We start from the raw sequence: 18,098 nt of genomic DNA on the forward strand, positions 1-18,098 counted from the left end.
CTTCTGGTATCTCCTTTCCTCCAAGGCGTCACACATGCATAGTGTGTGGGAAGGTGTCGGTTGAGGAGATCAAAGGTAAGTGCAGGGCTGGAGAGGGGCCTCTCTGGACTGGCTCCCAGCTAGGCCCCTGCCTTGGCCCTCCCATGGAGGGTGAGTTGTGGGGATGGAAGATCAGACCCAAGCTCGGGAGTCCTGGGCTGAGTGACGAGCTGACATTCAAGCAGAGGAAGAATAGGGAGCCCAGGGTGAGGAAATGTGGGAGCCAGTGGGAAACCTGAAGCAAATATACTCTCTGATCCCAGCCCAGCAAAGCGCCCCTCTTTCTGGGCTGTGGGCCCCAATGGGTAAGTGGTGAGGAGCCTGCCAACGCAGAGGAGCTCTCTGTTGTGCCCACCTGGATCCCGGAGATGCGAATCCAGCAGATAAAGAAACTGCCCATTTATGTCTTTACAGGGCATCCGCTCTGGTTCCCAAGAGAGACACCAACAGGCTCAGGAAGACCCTGACGGTGACAAAGAATGGCAGGCAGTGGTCCCAAAGGCAAAACTGCACGCTCCAGACTCAAAGGCCCTGGGTTCAAATCTCAGTGTGGACACTGAGGAGCGGAGTGCCCTTGAAAATAGAGTGTCCCCACTTGCCACAGGAAGGCATTATTCCGGACGCCTATGTCATGGAGCTGTGATCACAACGAAACAAGTCATTAACGATGCACTTAGCACCACGCCGGCCTGGTCCACAGTAAGTGCTCAGTCCACAGCAGCCACGTCCTCGCCTCTCTGCTCTCCATTTGTATTTCATTTTAGCACTGTATCGATTATCCCAGCAGCCAAGGGACTCCTGAGGTCAGGGACGTAGATGATCACATCAAGGAAGACTATTAGCACCCGACTTGAGATTTGATGTTACTTTCAGGCACTGTCATAATGTGTTTCCTGAAACGTACAAAGCACTTCTTCCCAAGGGTTCAGAAATACCCTGGGGGTGGTGGCTGCGGTCCTGGGTCACTGAGTCCATTCCCACCCACAGCGACCCTTGCCGCCGGGCTTCAAAGGGTGTGGAAGCTGGAATGGAAAGACAGGAGTGTGGCGGCCCCGGTACATATCAGAGCAGCACTTCTGCACGGATTTCCGAGGCTGTGTTCTTCCCGGGAGCAGAGGACACCGGGTCTCTCTCCCATGGAGCGGCTGGGAGGTTCCCCCCTCTCCCCCTTCTAACTCAGTTAGCAGTCTAGTGCTTAAGCGCTGCGCCACCTGGGGCTCTTTGGAGCGACTCTGAGTCAGGTACAAATGATCGCACAGGCTCTCAGGGCTTGTCGTTTATTCTTGACTCTGAAGACTTGCATTAGCAGATCTATTTGCGTCTGAATTGGTCCCCAGAGAATAAAACCATTTCCAACCCAATTCCCCTTAGAGAAAGCATAATGTGCATTAATGTCAATGTCAAAGAAAAAAAAAACACTTGCCTCCACACGTGTCAGATTTGATCAGACACTTGCAATTCTTTTTCCTCTTTTTTCTCCTACGGGGCCGTGGGAAATCATAACCATCGGAGATGGGGATGCTCTCCTTTTACTTTGGAAGAAAGTCACGGAGCTCGGCATCCGGGCACCTATGGTGCCATCGATGACCACACTGGACCTCCAGAGCCCAGGCCTGGTGTGCCAAGACTCATATCCTCACGGCGTCTCTGGTAGAGGCAAGGCTGCAGGGCCAGCTTCGTCCCCGCCAAAAAATTATGCTAATGTCACACTTTCCACCATTCTCCACGCACTGCCTCGCTCCGAGAGGCAGCTGTCAGCACACGCCGGCTGGGTTAACAAAGAGGAGTTTGTTGCTCAGGGAATGTCTCCAACAACCCCATTACTTATAATTAACACAGCCCCACAACACCGTCATGGCGGACAAACTGCTTGCCTAGCTAAATTTAAGCTTCAATAAAATTATTTTCCACTTAATTAAAACAAATAGCTCTATGAACTATCAATCTTTTATATATATATTATTTCAGAAAAATACCTCATGGAAGCTCTTTAATGCTCACCCAACCAGTTAACAAGGGCAAGAATATCCTGAATGTTCTTTCTTGCTCCCAAATGATAAGAAAAAAATTACAAACCAAAGTGTTCTCGGTTATTGGGTTAGAAGCCAAAAAGCCAAACCTCCCTCACTGCCTTCGATCCATTCTCACTTACAGTGATCCTACTGAGCAGAGTACAACTGCCCTTGTGGGTAACTGAGGTTGTAACTCTTTATGGGAGTAGAAAGCCTCATTTTTCTGCCACAGAGAGGGTAATGGTTTTGAACTGCTGACCAGGTGGTTAACAGTCCAACACGTAACCCACTAGGCCACCAGGTTCAAATCCATGCCCTTTTCTATTCATTTCAGGCTCAAAAACATTCTTGTTCTACCATCTTTCTTCTTGGCCTCTGACCCTGCACCCATCAAAACATATTTTTGTAGGCATTTTAGCACATCACAGGTAAATCTGCAAGAGCAAAATTCCTTTGGAAATCAAATGATCAGTGAAGCACTGCTGTATCAACAGCATAGATAGATCAAAGCAAAACAAAGTGAAAAAATCCCAACTCATAGCTGTTAATTTAAATTTCAATGCATGGCAACCCTAAAAGACCAAGTACAACAACCCCCTAGGGCTTTCAAGGCAGTCTACCTTTACAGAAGCAGACTGCTGCCTCCCTCTTTAGCAGGGAGCCAGCCTTTCCATTAGCAGCAGAGTGCATTAAGCTGAGAAGCTGGTGGCTTAGAACCACCAACCTTTCGGTTAGCAGCAGAGTGCATTAACCACTGCACTGCTCTGACTCCTTAACACCAACTTAAGTATGCATTGTTTCCAATTAACTCTGGAAACTCATCTGAGTGATATCCAAATCATGCAGGTACAGATAGAATCTCAAAGAGAGATGGAATCCCTCCATGTTCTCTTTCGTTCCCTTAGAAGTTTAACCCCAAAGTAGCTACTACAATCACCTGACTCTATCTTTGTTATTATAACATGCCTGCTGACAGCAAGCATATGCCACTGGCCAGCAGTCAGGTGAGTCTGCTGCTTCTATCATGGCCCAAACTGTGATGACCATGCAAATGGACACATTCTATCACATGCCACGGTGTTTCCAACGGTCAAAAGGTACGTGAAAATGAAGACAGAGACTGAAGAACTGGTGCTTTTGAGTTATGGTGTTGGCAGTGAATGTTGAATATACCATAGACTGTCAGTAGAACAAACAATCCATCATAAGTACAACCAGAATGCTCTTTAAAAGCAAGAATGGTTTTTAATTGGATTGTAGTTTGCAGCTCAACCCTAACCTCTATGCCTCCGAGACTCCGTCATTTCGTTTACTTTGGACACATTTATCAGGAGGGGCCAATACCGGGAGACGGACATCATGCTTGGTAAAGTAGAGGAAGGCCCTCCGAGAGCTGGACTGACACCGTGAGCTGCAATGAGGGGCCCCAACATGGTAATGATTGCGGGGCGACACTTTGTTGTGTGATACATGCGGTTGCTATGAGCTGGGATTGACTGGATGACACCTGACAACAATCCTATGCTTTTGTCAGTGGAAGGAAAAGACAAGGAAGGTGACTCGGAATCTATCATGAGAGGAATCAAACACGGGAAGGCCAGACAATCAGCTAGCGCAGATGCCACTCTCAGTATTGTGCTAAGCCCCTGACAAACCTCATTGAATTTGGTTCTCGTGACCGCCCTAGGGTTAGGAAATACTACTATCCCCACTTTACAACTGAGGTAGGTATTGTGCCAACCTGGCTGATAAACACACGTGGGATTAATTGAATGGCTCGGCGATCCTCGCCTTTCTTGTCTCTTGCTTTTTGATCATCGGACCAGTGTGTGGCTGCCTTGCTTGCTCTGTGCCTCAATTTACAAGCTACAGTACCTGTGGGACACCTAATCCATGGGCTGCATCACTGCAATTTGAGGTTCCTTCAAGACCTACTTCACTACACCATTGGAATTTACATCTCTTGAGCTGAGGAGTGACTGTTAGTGACCTGCCTGTGCCCGGATAGCCTGAATTGCTCTACAGAGGACTACCCGGTGGCCCTCAAGACTCACAACTGTCTCGCGGGAGTGAGTTGCACTAAGCCATCTGTACTGCTTTATAATTTAAATAACTTTATTTCTTATGTTATATATCTATCTATCTGTGTGTATGTATATATATAATTATTAGCATTCTGGTTTTGTTTCTCTAGAGCACCCTGTCTAACACAACAGAGGACAGCTGTTTACATGAGTGTACCATGCAGATGTCATGTTCTAAGTGTCCCATGATTTATATAGTTTGTACAAACTGTTCTACGTAACAAACACACAAGAATGTGCCAACCATAGGGAGCACTGCCTTTGGAACAGAACTTCAGCCAACCATACTGCTATTGCTTCAAGACGGGAATTTCACTGTGACTTTGCTGTAGAGCCTGGATGTGTTACACACACACACACACACCATAATGTTTCAGCACAGGAAAATACCCATAGGTATCATATAATCAGCTCCTCGATTTCCAGGAACAACAAGAAATAATGAGTCAAACAGAGGTATGTAATTGCAGGACGAGAGGCAGGCTAGCAGCTCAGGTTAGAGCAGACCCAGGTCACTGGGTTAATGCTTATCACACAACATAACAATCTTACTACATGTCATTTGGGCTCTAAAGAGTGTTTTCAAACTTGATTACCTAGCTTACTCTCCAAACTTGAAATAGATTGAATTTGGACTTTCTGACACAATCAGGATCATTTTCTAAGGATAAAGATTTCTCCTTGTTGAAGGATTTAAACAAACAAACAAACAAAACATCTTTCAAACACTGGAGATTATTGTGAAAGAGAAGAGTCAACTCTACCTGCATTCACTTTGAAGATTAAATTCTACCCAGTGTCGGGTTGACGAGAGAAACAAATCCAGGGACACTCATGTAGGTCTAAGAAAGAGCTTTTTATCAAGAAATAATTATATACCAGAAAAACATTCTATCCCAGTCCAACTCAAGTCATAAATCCAATACTAGTCCCCAAGTCCCTCTTCAGACTCAGGCAGCCACATGAAATGATGAAAAATGCAAGAGGAATCACAGGCTGGTCGGGGCAGAGTCGTGTGGATCCAATGGTGGTGGCAACATCGCCAGGTCTCAGAGTAGCTCGCCAGCAGGAAAGCGAAGGCATGGAGAGGGGGAGTTCCCAGGCCTCTCTTTATGAGAAGGCCACACCCACAAGGAGTCACCATCCGTTTGTGACCTGATTGGCCGGCTAAACTCCACCCCTACATGTTGATAGATCTTCAAGTTGACATGAAATTATATAACTACCACAACCAAGCTTGGTGAAAAGAAGTGTTGTTGCTATCGAGAGCCTTCTCCTCAGTTCTGACTCAGAGGGACCTGTGCACAGGAGGAAGAAGTGCTGCCTGCGCCTGCGTCAGCCTGACAGCCATGGGTACGGGTGAAGCCGCTACTGGAACCACCGCACTAATGGCAGGTCTTCCTCTTTGACCTTCACTTATGAATATGAACTGACATGTCAGGCGCGAGTACAGCCCCTAACACATCATCACGGGTCCGGAAGGCGCAATTGTACAGCCATAATAAGTAAAGATCATAGTAAAGTCATAGCATGAGAGATAGAAGAGAGATTGAAATAATGGAGTCAGACCCATTTCATGGTAACATGCTCACCTCAGCCTCACTTGGTGGTCCATGTGGAGAGAGAGAGAGAGAGAGAGAGAGAGAGAGAGAGAGAGAGAGAGAGAGAGAGAGAGAGAGAGAGAGACAGAGAGACAGAGAGACAGAGAGATTGATTTATTGCTAACCAAGGCTTTTATATTCTCTGGGGACATGCAAGCCCCCTAATTACAAGTGAAGACATACGTCATAATGGGAGGGAGGGATATCTAGGGTACATGCGCTACTGGAAGAGGAGGGCGTGCATATGACAAGATGGGCGGACCCTAGACTCATGATGGCAGCCTGACTTTGGATGTCACTGAGGTGGTTTGACCTGTTCTCTGGGCCACTACAGAAACCATTATCCGTAGGATGTAAACCCCACCTACACCAACCAAACCAATGACTGCAAGCCTTTCGGGAGAAGTAGCCCATTGTCCTTAACAGCAGGGAGTAACTTGACAATCATTTACCATTAGTTGCAAGCAGTGTCCTATGTCTAACATATATCTGGGGGAGACTTTGGAGAAATCTTCCTGTTTCCAACAACATGAGTCAAACACAGGCGAGTCCAGCCCTGTGCAAAAGCAGAAGGGAAATGCTACTATTGGAGCAAGTGCAAGGAACCGGGTGATGATGAAACACCAATGGGACAGAGAGAAGTTAGAGACAACATCTTCACTGCTCACCCAGCAAAGATTGCACAAGACAGGCTCTGTAGAGGTGGATGGCTAGATAAAGTTGAGGGTCAGCAAAAGCCAGGGAGACCCTCAATGAGAGAGACGCCCACAACACGTGAAGCAATGGACTTAGATATACCAACAATCATGATTTTGGAACAGGACCAGACGCCATTTACTCCTGTGACCATAAGGAGCCAACTGGATGACCACAACCAGCACCAGCACCACGCGACACCAGGCCCCACGCTGCATCCCCAGGAGACAACATGAATAGAAAGGCGGGCGCAATCTCTGTGCCTCTGAAGTTTGTGCTAAAAGGGACGGCAGAAATGCGACAACCCTTTGGCAGAATAAATAGGTAGCTACAACTGTGATGTCTTCTTTGAGAAAAAGTACAGGGCACCAGGGGAAGGAGCAACAGGGGCCCCCAAGCTTAGTGTCACTGGCAAAGAGTATTCCAGGGAGATGGCTGGCAAGGAGCCTGTGTCCTGGACCCAGGGGCAGTCACAGCCCTCTGAGGAACAGAGGCAACACTATATGCATGGTTAAGTCTGGGCAGTCACCGGACTGGCACATTTCCATGTACAGAGCATCTCCATAGCTGGATCTGGGAAAGGGCAGATGTGCCCGACCAGGGTCCACAGAACTTGCAGCAGAGGAGAGAAGAACATCTGTGTAGTCCTGGGACTGCAGGATGGGAAGGCTACCTATGTCAAGGATGTCCTTGCGACCTTGAGCCCAAGCCTAGAAATGGTCGTCTCACTGAAAGAGGCAAATGGAAGCCAAGGCCTGGATGCCAACTTGAGAGGAGTTTACATTGGCCTGAAGCACTAACTTTGGCCTACCCAGTCTCCTACTTCAACAGGAATCCACGGGGGGAGCAAAGCATGGATGCACTTGGCCGCTATGCAAAAGGATGGATGTTCAAGTCCACTCAGAGGCACCTGAGAAAAAGGTCTGGTGAGCCACTTCTGAATTCCCAGCCCTTGGGAACTCTCTGGAGCACAATTCTACTCGGACACACGTGGGGTCATCAACTCAACAGCTACAAAGCAACTGGTCCATCAACTCTCACCAACCCTTGGAGATGTGCAGGACAGACGCAATGATCCCTCCTCCCTTCAGCCAGTGGAAGCTGAGCTGGCAGAAATCCGTGACTGGCCTGGGATCCCAGTGCCGGGAAGAGGCCAAGCTGGACTTAGACTTGAGTTCTGCAAAGCTGCACCACCTCAGGGTGTGGTGCGGTGCCTGGTGAGACACTGGGTCGCTTTCAAGTTTCCAGGTGGCTGCTGTGTGTGGGCGGGAAAACTGGACCCAGGTCCCCAAGGGGAGTCTGGGCGGACTCAGAACCACTGTGAAAGACCCTACAACCGGACCTGGTGGTTTTCTATGACTCAAATAACTTGCTGGTTGAGCTATGGATCACAACGGGCTGAAAGGCTAGGGTCAGAACGTCCTTTTTTTTTTTTTAATGGATTCAAAAGATTTTGGGGTTTTTTTCTGCTCGGTCTTCTGCTGGATGGTCTCTGGGCCAGTGACAGGTCTGACGAGAGAAGCGACTTGTCGCTTGCCAGTCCCCCTCATGCTTGGGGGACAGGAATACGAAGGCACATTGTACTGGGTGTTGCAAAGGGAGCGAACTTGGACGATATGCATGTGAATGGGCGATTGCAAGAGTCGTTCCTAAATGCTGGTGTTGATTTTAGAAAGCGTGCTCAGGAGACGGACCGGGTGGCCACGTCTGTCTGTGACAGATGCTGCGGTGCACATAAAACTCTCCCATCTGGGACTCCACGGCCACATCCACTTTCAAGAAGCACAAGGAGGAAATCCTAAGTTCCTTCTTTATTAGGTTTTCTTTATTGGGCAGAGGAGGGGTTTTAACCGTGCAGCAGAAACTATTGAAGGCATTCAGACCAGTAATCCTCACAAAATTAATAGCATTCCAGCATGGAGGCCCGACGGCATCAATTAAACAAGAACAAGAAGAAGCGTGTGTTTCAATAAATTCATCCTCTCTTTCCTCCCGGTCATCTCTCTGGTTCTATCCTGTGTCAGGCTTAATAGGATTAGGTCAGCTTTTGCTGGCTCAGAGACCTCGAATATTAGGAGATAAAATTGAAAGGGGCTTACAGCGCGTGCATGCTACCCTGTGCACATAGAAACACACGCCGCCAAAAAGAAGGAACGCACAAGTGTCCCACTAACCGTTCCCTGGAAGTCATAAGCACGTCACCAAAGCTGGGCCGAAGGTGCGGGGAAAGAATGCAGGTGAGAGACTGTGCACGTTTGCTCCAGTCAGCTAAGGGATGGCGGTCTTCTTACAGGGTTTGTGACCTTGGGCATGGTCTTAAAGGTTTTTGAGTTCAGCGTCTCCGTCTGTAAAACAGGACAAATATAACATGCTTCAGAGGGCCAGGGGACTGGAGCTACCTTTTGGAAACTGGCTGGCGCACAAAAAAGAGCATATTGCTCTTATTGTTATACTTTAAATAGAGCCAATTTAAAGACATACTGCATTCAATAAAACCTCTCCCAAATAATCACATGCCTAAGCCTCAGACCTGGCACTGAATTATGGATCTGTCCTTATGCACAGGAGTGCCCTGTCACACTCTTCCGCCACTTTGCTCAGGATTGATGGCTAGGGGTGATACCTGGGCATGAATGAAATGCAATTTTTAAAAACCCGGCAGGATTTGGATGTTCCTACCCCTGTATTATGATACTGAAAGTAAAGCACACTGCCAGTCATAAATGCTCTTTGGCACTCAGTAGATCCGCCACTTTTCTGGCGAAGCCGTAATCCTGCCTTTCAGCAATGTGCATTGGGAAAGGAGGCTTACCCTGATTGTCTCAGATGTATCCTAGATCAGGATCCTGGATCATTCTAGACCAGTGGTTCTCAACCAGTGGGTCGCGACCCTTTCACAGGGGTCTCCTAAGACCCATCAGAAAACACATATTTCCAGTGGTCTTAGGAACCCAGACACCACTCCTCTATCCGTCTCCAGGCGGATATGCCCACAAGCAGATACGCCCACTTACGAGTACCCAGCCTGAAACCTGCTACCCACGCTACACCAGGCTTCAAGACAAAACTTCATTTATTTGTCATTAGAAAAAATAGTCCACAATATAGAATGACATATTGTTTTGGTGAGTCATCATTGTGCTTTCATTGCGTTCCATTTGTAACAATGAAAATACATCCTACAGATCAGATATTTACATGATGATTCATAACAGTAGCAAAATTAGTGATGAAGTAGCAAGGAAAATAATTTGAGGGTTGGGGGGCCACCACAACATGAGGAACCGTATGAAAGGGTCGCGACATTAGGAAGGTTGAGAACCACTGCTCTAGACCAAAGTCGCAGTGAGTCGGCACTGTGCCAATCATGAAAGGGCTGCACCTGGGAGCGGAGAGGATGTTTGGTGCCCAAGGCTGACACCATGTTTGTATCGAAACTCCCAAGGAGGCTCCTGCAGGTGCAGAGCCAAAGAGCTCCGCTGCTGATCGAAAGGTCAGTGGCTAAAATCTACACGCTCCATCGAGAGATAAAAAAAGGGGCGGCACATTGCTCCTCTAAAGATGATATCACTGCCGTTGAGTTGATACTGGCTGGGAGCAAGCCTACAGGAGACCTGCTTAGCAAACCCTATCGGGTAGCCCCTCTCTGCCTTAGATGGTTGCCCTGCGCCGGGATCTTGACGGCACACAAGAACAGTCATCAAGAACCTACACTAATGAATTCCAAATCTCTTCAAACTATTTGATAATCAGCTTGCTGGTTGTAAAATGCCCTGAAGTAGAAGTTTCCAAAAACAGCCAAAAACAACAGTTTAATCAGTCTCGGCTTACTAAAAATAACTTGATTAGTTATTTGTAACTAACCTGGGGAGTGCAAATGGTATGGCTGACTGAAAGGTTGGAAGTTCCCGTGCACCAAGAGGTACCTTAGAAGAAAGTCTTGGCCATCCACTTCCAAAAAACTAATCTCCAAAAACCCTACCGAGCACAGTTCTACTCTGCCCTCTCACTCGCTGCCACTCACCCATAGCGATGCACAGCAGCCTGATAAAACCGAAAACCCAGCGCGCTGCCACGGGGTGGATGTCAACTCACAGCAACCCAATAGGGCGGGGAAGAACTGCCCCTGTGAGTTTCTGAGCCTCGAGCACTTCACAGGAGTAGAAAGCCTCATCTTTCTCCTGAGGAGCAGCTGGTGGTTTCGAACAGGTGACCTGGCAGTCCAACTGGTAACTCATTACACTACCAGGGCTGCCTCTGAGATATGTACACAGGCTCAATCTCTGCCTCCTAAAAAGAACTAGATTAGTCTCTGGGTGCTGCAAACAGTTCACCCATTTGTCAGCTCACCACAAGGTTGGAGTCCACCCAAGGGACCTTGGACTAAAGCCCTGGTGTTTGCTTTATTGTTAAAAATAGAAAACAAAGCAGCCGTTGAAAATCGCATGGGACACAGATCTCCTCTGACACACACGAGAAGATTGCTAGGAGTCAGGGCCATCCTGGCAGCACCTGTGGTGATTGTGACAAATGGAGCACCAGCTCTGTAAAGTCGCCCTCGGGAAGGGAACCCAGAAGGTATGGGTGCTAGAGCAAAATGTGGAGAAGTCATTAGATGGTGCCCAGCTATCAGATAAAGTAGCGATTATCTGGGGTCTCAAAGGCTTGTCTCCAAACAAACAGCCATCTAAGTGAGATGTCAACTAAGTCCACATGGAAGAAGCACACCATGATCAGTCATCGAAGGATTGTAAATCATTTCATCTGAAGTCAAAGGAGGGATTCGTACCAGAGACTAAATTATGACAATCTGGTTAGCAGAAGACTACGGATGGCAAAGGGAGCCCAAGATTCATTTGTGGGAACGACACAGGAACTAAGCCCCCAGTGATCCCCCTCTCTCCATCACTGAGGGAGGGGAGGAGAGTGAGTACTAAACAGAGTGGACTGGAGAGGTGCCAATAGAAGATCACTGGGATAAGCCTGACTTGAGCAGTTACAACTTTGCCAGTCGATCCCCTCTCTGATGCACACTGGACCTGATCTGATTTTCACTCTGCATTTTTGTTTGTTCATATTAGGGTGTATCTCAGAGGTGTTATGTCATTGGGGAGGGGTCACCCACTTGAAGTTGTGTTATATGTCTTTCTGTCTTTGGGTATATGAAACCAGGATTGATGACCCTATAGGGACAGCAAGTAGAATAAGGGGGTGCGGTGGTGGTGGGTTAAAAGGGAGACGATGCCAAGGAGTCCAGGAAGGAAAAGCATGTTTGGAAACGGATTGTGGAAGCAATTGTACAATAGTGTTTGATGTGATTGAACTATAGAATGATATAAGTATTAACTCTCAATTAAGAATAAATTAAAACAAATGTATTTTAAAAGTACCTCACGCCCCCACTCCCACCGAAAAAAGAAAAGAAAGATAGTGCTTTGTTCTACAGAAGGAGCTCCTTCCCTGCAGGAGGGGGTCCTGCAGGCAGCCACCTGCTCCAGCGGGGCAGGGGCCAGGACTGGTCGGCTGAGAGGAGCAGGAGACTCTGGCCTAGATGGAAGGAACCACTTGAGGGCCAAGGTTCATCAAGTGACGCAGCAGACCAGGCCGAGCAAGACTCCAGTTGGTCCGGAGGGTCATGAACATTTCAGAGCCCAGCAAAACCATTCTGACCCTGCCAGGAAGCCACACCCCCATGTGGTGGTCTCCTCACGATAAACCACAGGCAGGCCTGGGGAGGCTTCCCTGTGTAACTGAGGATAACTAGAGAAGCAGGGGAGGAAATGTGTTTCACTGGAGCAAAAATAACTTGCACGGATTATAAAAAAATAATAATGTAGGGCTATAAATAAGATGAGAAATTGAATATGCTAATAGAATCATGATGATGAAAGCTGGAAATCAAGAAATTGGTTCTAGCAGCTATAGAATGATGGAGTCGAGGGAAAGGGATATGGAGGTGGGAAGCCCTTGATCTTTCGCTGGGTCCAGGAAAACAGGGAGGGCTACTGGTCATGTGCCCACCAGGAGCATAGACCACTTATAGTCATGGCCCTCATTCAATCAGGGGGAGTTTGCGGGTTCTTTGTCCCCCATCTGACAAATGAGGAAATAAACCCTCGAGGCAGACCAATACTTGTCCCAAGAAAGGACAAACAGGCAGGTCAGAGGCAGCGTGGACTCTGGGCAGTCTATTTCCAGAACGCACCCTGACTTCTCTGCCTGCTGGGCATATTGGTCTTGTTGCTTTCAGTCATCATGCATTCTCAGTGAAATCATTTGGGGGTGGGGGTAAGGATAGGGTGAGAGTCTTTCAAATCAGTGAAAGAACTTTGGCTTGGGGACCCTTCACAGGTTCTAAACGTCATGGTATTTTCATTTTTAATCACACAAAAATATCCTATGTCGTCGTGGGATGCAGTAGGGAAGACATGTAAAACACAAAAACAATAACAAGACATTCTGTCATTCACTGCACACAATCCCACATATGTCAAAGTTCTAAACATCCGAGTAGTGTCGCATAAAGCTGTGCCTGTATGTAAGAGGTATGTTTCTAGGAGGGCATGTGTTACAAGTCATCAGATTGATTCTGGCTTTGTGTGATTGTTTTCATGTTCTGAGCACTCTTCCCCAGTGTCTCCCCCTGTTTCCCATTTCCCTTCATCCCTTCTTGCTTCTGAGCCTTCTCGCTCACTGCCATTGCCATCGAGTCTAAGAGACAGGGAAGAAGGACCTCTGCAAGTTTCTGAGACTGTAGCTCTTGACTGGAGTAGAAAGTCGCATCTCTCTCCCGTGGCGTCTCTGGTGGTTTGGAATGATCCCCTGGAAAATGCTGCCCCATGGGTCCCATATGTCAATTATTCTGGGAAGGCGTTCCTCACTAGGGTTATGGTTGACCTGTAGGCCTGTCCATTGTTTGACGCGTGTGAGAATTTGGTTCCAGACTTGAAGGGTGTCTAAATGGCCACAGTTGCTAACAGCCAACAAGACTCTATCAGACCAGTAAGTCGGGTCATAATTTGGAGTTTTATTCCACATTTTCCTTCCACTCTTTCCAGGGTCTTCAAGCGTGATCCCAATATGAGTAATCAGGAATGGTAACCAGTAAGAGTAATCAGTAACAAACCCAGGGACAAGGGAACAAGTGATCCAAAATCGGTGGCGAGGAGGGTGTAGGAGGCTTGGTAGGGTTTGATCAAGGGCAATGTAACCAAGAGGAATTACTGAAACCCAAATGAAGACTGAGCATGATAGTGGGACAAGAGGAAAGTAAAAGGAAATAGAGGAAAAAACTAGGAGGCAAAGGACATTTATAGAGGTCTAAATACAGGCATGTAAATATGTAAATATATTTATATATCATGATGATGGGGAAATAGATCTATGTGCATATATTTATAGGTTTAGTATTAAGGTAGGAGATGGACATTGGGACTCCACTCAAGTACTCCCTCAATGCAAGAACACCTTTTTCTATTAAGCTGGCATTCCATGATGCTCACGTTCCCCACACGATCGCTGAAGACAAATGGGTACATAAGCAAATGTGGTGAAGAAAGCTGATGGAACCCAACTATCAAAAGATATAGTGCCTGGGGTCTTAAAGGTTTGAAGATAAACAAGCAGCCATTTAGCTGAGAAGGAACAAAGCCCACATGGAAGAAGCACACCAGCCTGTGTGACCACGAGGTGTCAAAGTGATCAGGTATCAGGCATCAAAGAACAAGAAATCATATCATTGTGAATAGGGGAGAGTGCGGAGTGGGGACCCAAAGCCCACCTGTAGGCAAATGGACATCCCGTTACAGAAGGGTAACGGGAGGAGATGATCCAATCAGGGTGCAGTATAGCAATGATCAAAAATACAACTCCTCTATTTCTTAAATGCCTCCTACCACCCCACCCCACCCCACCCCACCCCACCCCCACTATCATGATCTCAATTCTACCTTACAAATCCAGCTAGACCAGAGGATGCACCCTGGTACAGATAAGAACTGGAAACACAGGGAATCCAGGACAGATTAAGCCCCTCAGGACCAGTGCTGAGAGTGGCAATACTGGGAGGGTGGAGGGAAGGTGGGATAGAAAGGGAGAACAGATTATAAGGATCTACACATAACCTCCTCCCTGGGGGACGGGCAACAGAAAAGTGGGTAAAGGGAGACATCGGACAGTGTATGACATGACAAAATATCAATAATTTATGAATTATCAAGGATTCATGAGGGAAGTGGAAGCGAGGAGGGAAGGGGAAAATGAGGAGCTGCTACCAAGGGCTCAAGTAGAAAGCAAATGTTTTGAGAATGATGATGGCAACAAATGTACAAATACGCCTGACACAATGGATGTGTGTATGGGTTGTGATAAGAATTGTACGAGCCCCCAATAAAATGATTTTAGAAAAAGAATAATCAGTAATGGTAGCCAGTAAGAGTAATCAGCAATGATAGGCAGTAACAGTAATCAGTAATGATAGGCAGGCACCATTTCATCCTCCTGGTCCAAGGAAGTGGAGGCTGAAATTCGTGTGGTCGATTAGTCCTTTGGAGTATTACTCTATTTTTATATATGCTACATGCATAGTAACAACAAAAACAACAACCAAAGCACAGGGGAAAACATCAAGTTTACAGAAGTGCTGCTGCTGTTGCTGCTTCTTCAACGACACATTTTGTCCCCCTCTTTTACTCACCCAAATTTTACTCATTCAAAATCTACCATACTTCTTTCATCAAATCTACTTTTCAAAATGGGAATTAAATCTATTTTTCACAGCACACTCATTTTCCTCTTTTCTAAATTCCCAGAAAGAAAATGCACACACATATGCACACATGCACACACACACATGCACACACACACAAAGGGGTCTTCAAACAGACTATGGGATACGTGTACACGAGGGGGGTTTAAAATGTGCATGGAAATGTATATATTATATACATACATGGACTTGTTGGGTGTCGAGTCAGTGTTGCATTTTAGCAACCCTGTGTGCAGCAGAACGAAGCACTGCTCGTCCTGATAATCTTTTAATTTTTTTTGAGCCACGGTTGTAACTACTTTGTCAATCCACCTCATCAACGACCTGCCACGTCATCAAGCAGGATGGTCTTCTCTGTCGGGGGCTGATCCCTCCTGAGAATGTCTCTGCCAGGAGACTAAGTCCGACCATCCTTGCTTTTAAGGAGCACTATGGTGGTGGTGTGTGTCTACGTGTGTGTACATATATGTTAGCCAGAGAGACTGGGTCCACACTGGACCTGATTAGTATTCAAATTTGAACAAAATTGACAACATGGTGTGGGTGCTGAATGAGCAAAACTGGGGTGTCAAGCAGGTGATTTCCTTTTTTTTTTTTTTTTAACATTTCCTGTCCATTAAAAGAAAAACTAGACTGTTTTCCCTTTAAAAAAAAATAAAGAAAGCAAAGGGCACTCAAGGCAATTTCAAAAGAGCATCCGGCTGTTATCCCAGTCCAGGGACCATACTGCGCATCGAGTCTAAGCACTCGTGGTGCAAACATGACCTGCGTGGCAGGAGAAGGGCCTGACTGGGAGCTAAACTCCTGTCGCTGTGGTCACCCTGGAACACCCCACGGCATCCAGAGTCATCGGCATCATCTCTATCCCACCTGTACTTCATCACCTCACCTGCACCCCAGGTACGCGTGAGGCCAAATTGATGTTTATGGGGTTAAAAACCAACAGAGCAGTGTTTGTTCACAAGAAGAGCGCACTCTAGGCTTAAAACATTGCAGCGTACCAAGTAGCAGTTTGGTCTTGGCTGCCCTAGATTTTACATCTTTTATAAACAAACAACAATAAAGAGAATTGTGCAAACCAAGCCTATAAATATCTTTAATGGCACTTAACAGAGGAGACGTACATCTGTCTTTCTGAGCCTGCTGGGTTTTGAACTGAGGAGCACTACGCAGAGGGCAGAACAAGAGCAGGGAGACGTGAGACTGCCCTCTTGCTGACTGGGGCCATGGGGTGGACAGTCCGGCCGCTGGAAAAGAACGGCGCGTCTGGGGCAGTAGAGGCCAGCGAAAGCCTCAGAGTGGGCTTCCCACAGTCGCCACCACAAAGGACTCAGCTTACCATGAGTCAGCAAGATGGCGTGGGGGCAGCCTACTTCCACACTCTGTTACACACTGATGACATGACTAGGAACCGACTGGCTGGCAACTAATAGCAGGGAGGTGGATTTCAACACACCCTAAAGGTCACCGTCCTTTTTTTTTTTTTTTTTGCCATGACCATGCAGTATGGCATTTTAGAAACAAACATGGAAAGATTAGTCCAGAAGGAAGCTTTCTAGAGAATTCGGTAGCATATTTTACAGCGACGGCCATACCCCCGGAATGTATCTGATCTCGTCTGGTCTTGGATGGAAGCTAAGCAGAGTCGGGCCGGGTTAGTAGCACTTGGATAGAAGACTGGCCGCGGATAGCAGGTGCTGCTGGCTTAGGCGCTCAGGTGGTTCAGTCAGCTAAGCATTGGACTGCTAACCTCAGAGTCGGCGGTTTAAACTCACCAGTCGCTCTGTGTACATACTATATGTACCTCCATATAGTATGCATACTTCTATCTAAGGACCCCTATTGACAATGTCAGGTAAGCACTGGACTGCTAACTGCAAGGTCAGCGGTTCAAACCCATGAGGCTGTCAGCCTCAGAAGCCCTTCTATAAGGATGCGATGAGTTGCCAAGGAGCCCTGGTGGTGTACTGGTTATGGATTGGGTTGCAAACCACAAGGTCAGCAGTTCAAAACCACCAGCTGCTCCACAGAATAAAGAAGTAGCTTTCTACTCCCTTAAAGAGTTATAGTCTCAGAAACCCACAGAGGTAACTCTACGCTGTCCTACAGGGTCACGATGAGTTGGAATCGACTTGATGGCGATGAGACACAACTGACTCAATGGCAGCGATTTTATCTCTATACCACCCACGTAGAGGTGCCATATACACATTATACATATTTTAAGCAATTGATTGTGGGGTAAGTAAGTCAAAAACATGTAGGCCTGACAATAGGTTGGAGATCCCTCCAGACTTGTGTCCACCAATCAAAAGATCAGGTGATGGATGAGCAACATGAGAAGTGAAGACATTCTGGCAAAATATCTCATTAAAATCTAGAAGCAGAAAACATACTAGGGAAAAGGTCTCTTTTTTGTCTTAAGACCTTCAACTGATTCTATGAGGCCCAATCAAATCATGGAAGATAATCAGCTTTATTTAAGGCCAACTGATTTAATTACAGGAAACTCCTTCACAACCACTTCCAACCTAGTCTTGAACCAAACCACTGGGCACCACAGCCTAGCCAAGTTGACATAGGAATTAACCCTCCCATACCTACAGCCAGTGCTTACAGAGGGTTTTCAACATCTTGAAGCTCCTGTGTGCATTTGCCTCCCACAATACCATTCTGCAGTGTGTCTGCACGTAAGCGCCGCCCATCACAGTCAACACATGCTCAGCTTTCTCCTTTTCACCCACATGCTAGGTTGCCGTCTGGTGAGTGTCCTGTCTGTTGACACTCTGCTGTGGTTTCCCCAATCCCCCGGCCCTCAGGTCTGGATCAGGCAGGCTAACAACACACAGAAGTGCTCTGCTTCTTTCCTCCCGAGCATCTGGGAAGTTTTGCAGTGTGC

General features: G+C 47.0%; 1 protein-coding gene across 1 annotated transcript in view; it reads right to left on the minus strand.

Moving 5' to 3' along the window:
- Nucleotides 1-18,098, minus strand: part of UST (uronyl 2-sulfotransferase) — a 340,533-nt gene that overhangs the window by 200,690 nt on the left and 121,745 nt on the right. The window lies entirely within an intron of this gene.

This window comes from Tenrec ecaudatus, chromosome 7 (genome assembly GCF_050624435.1).
Source record: "Tenrec ecaudatus isolate mTenEca1 chromosome 7, mTenEca1.hap1, whole genome shotgun sequence".
In the NCBI taxonomy this organism is placed as follows: Eukaryota; Metazoa; Chordata; class Mammalia; order Afrosoricida; family Tenrecidae; genus Tenrec; species Tenrec ecaudatus.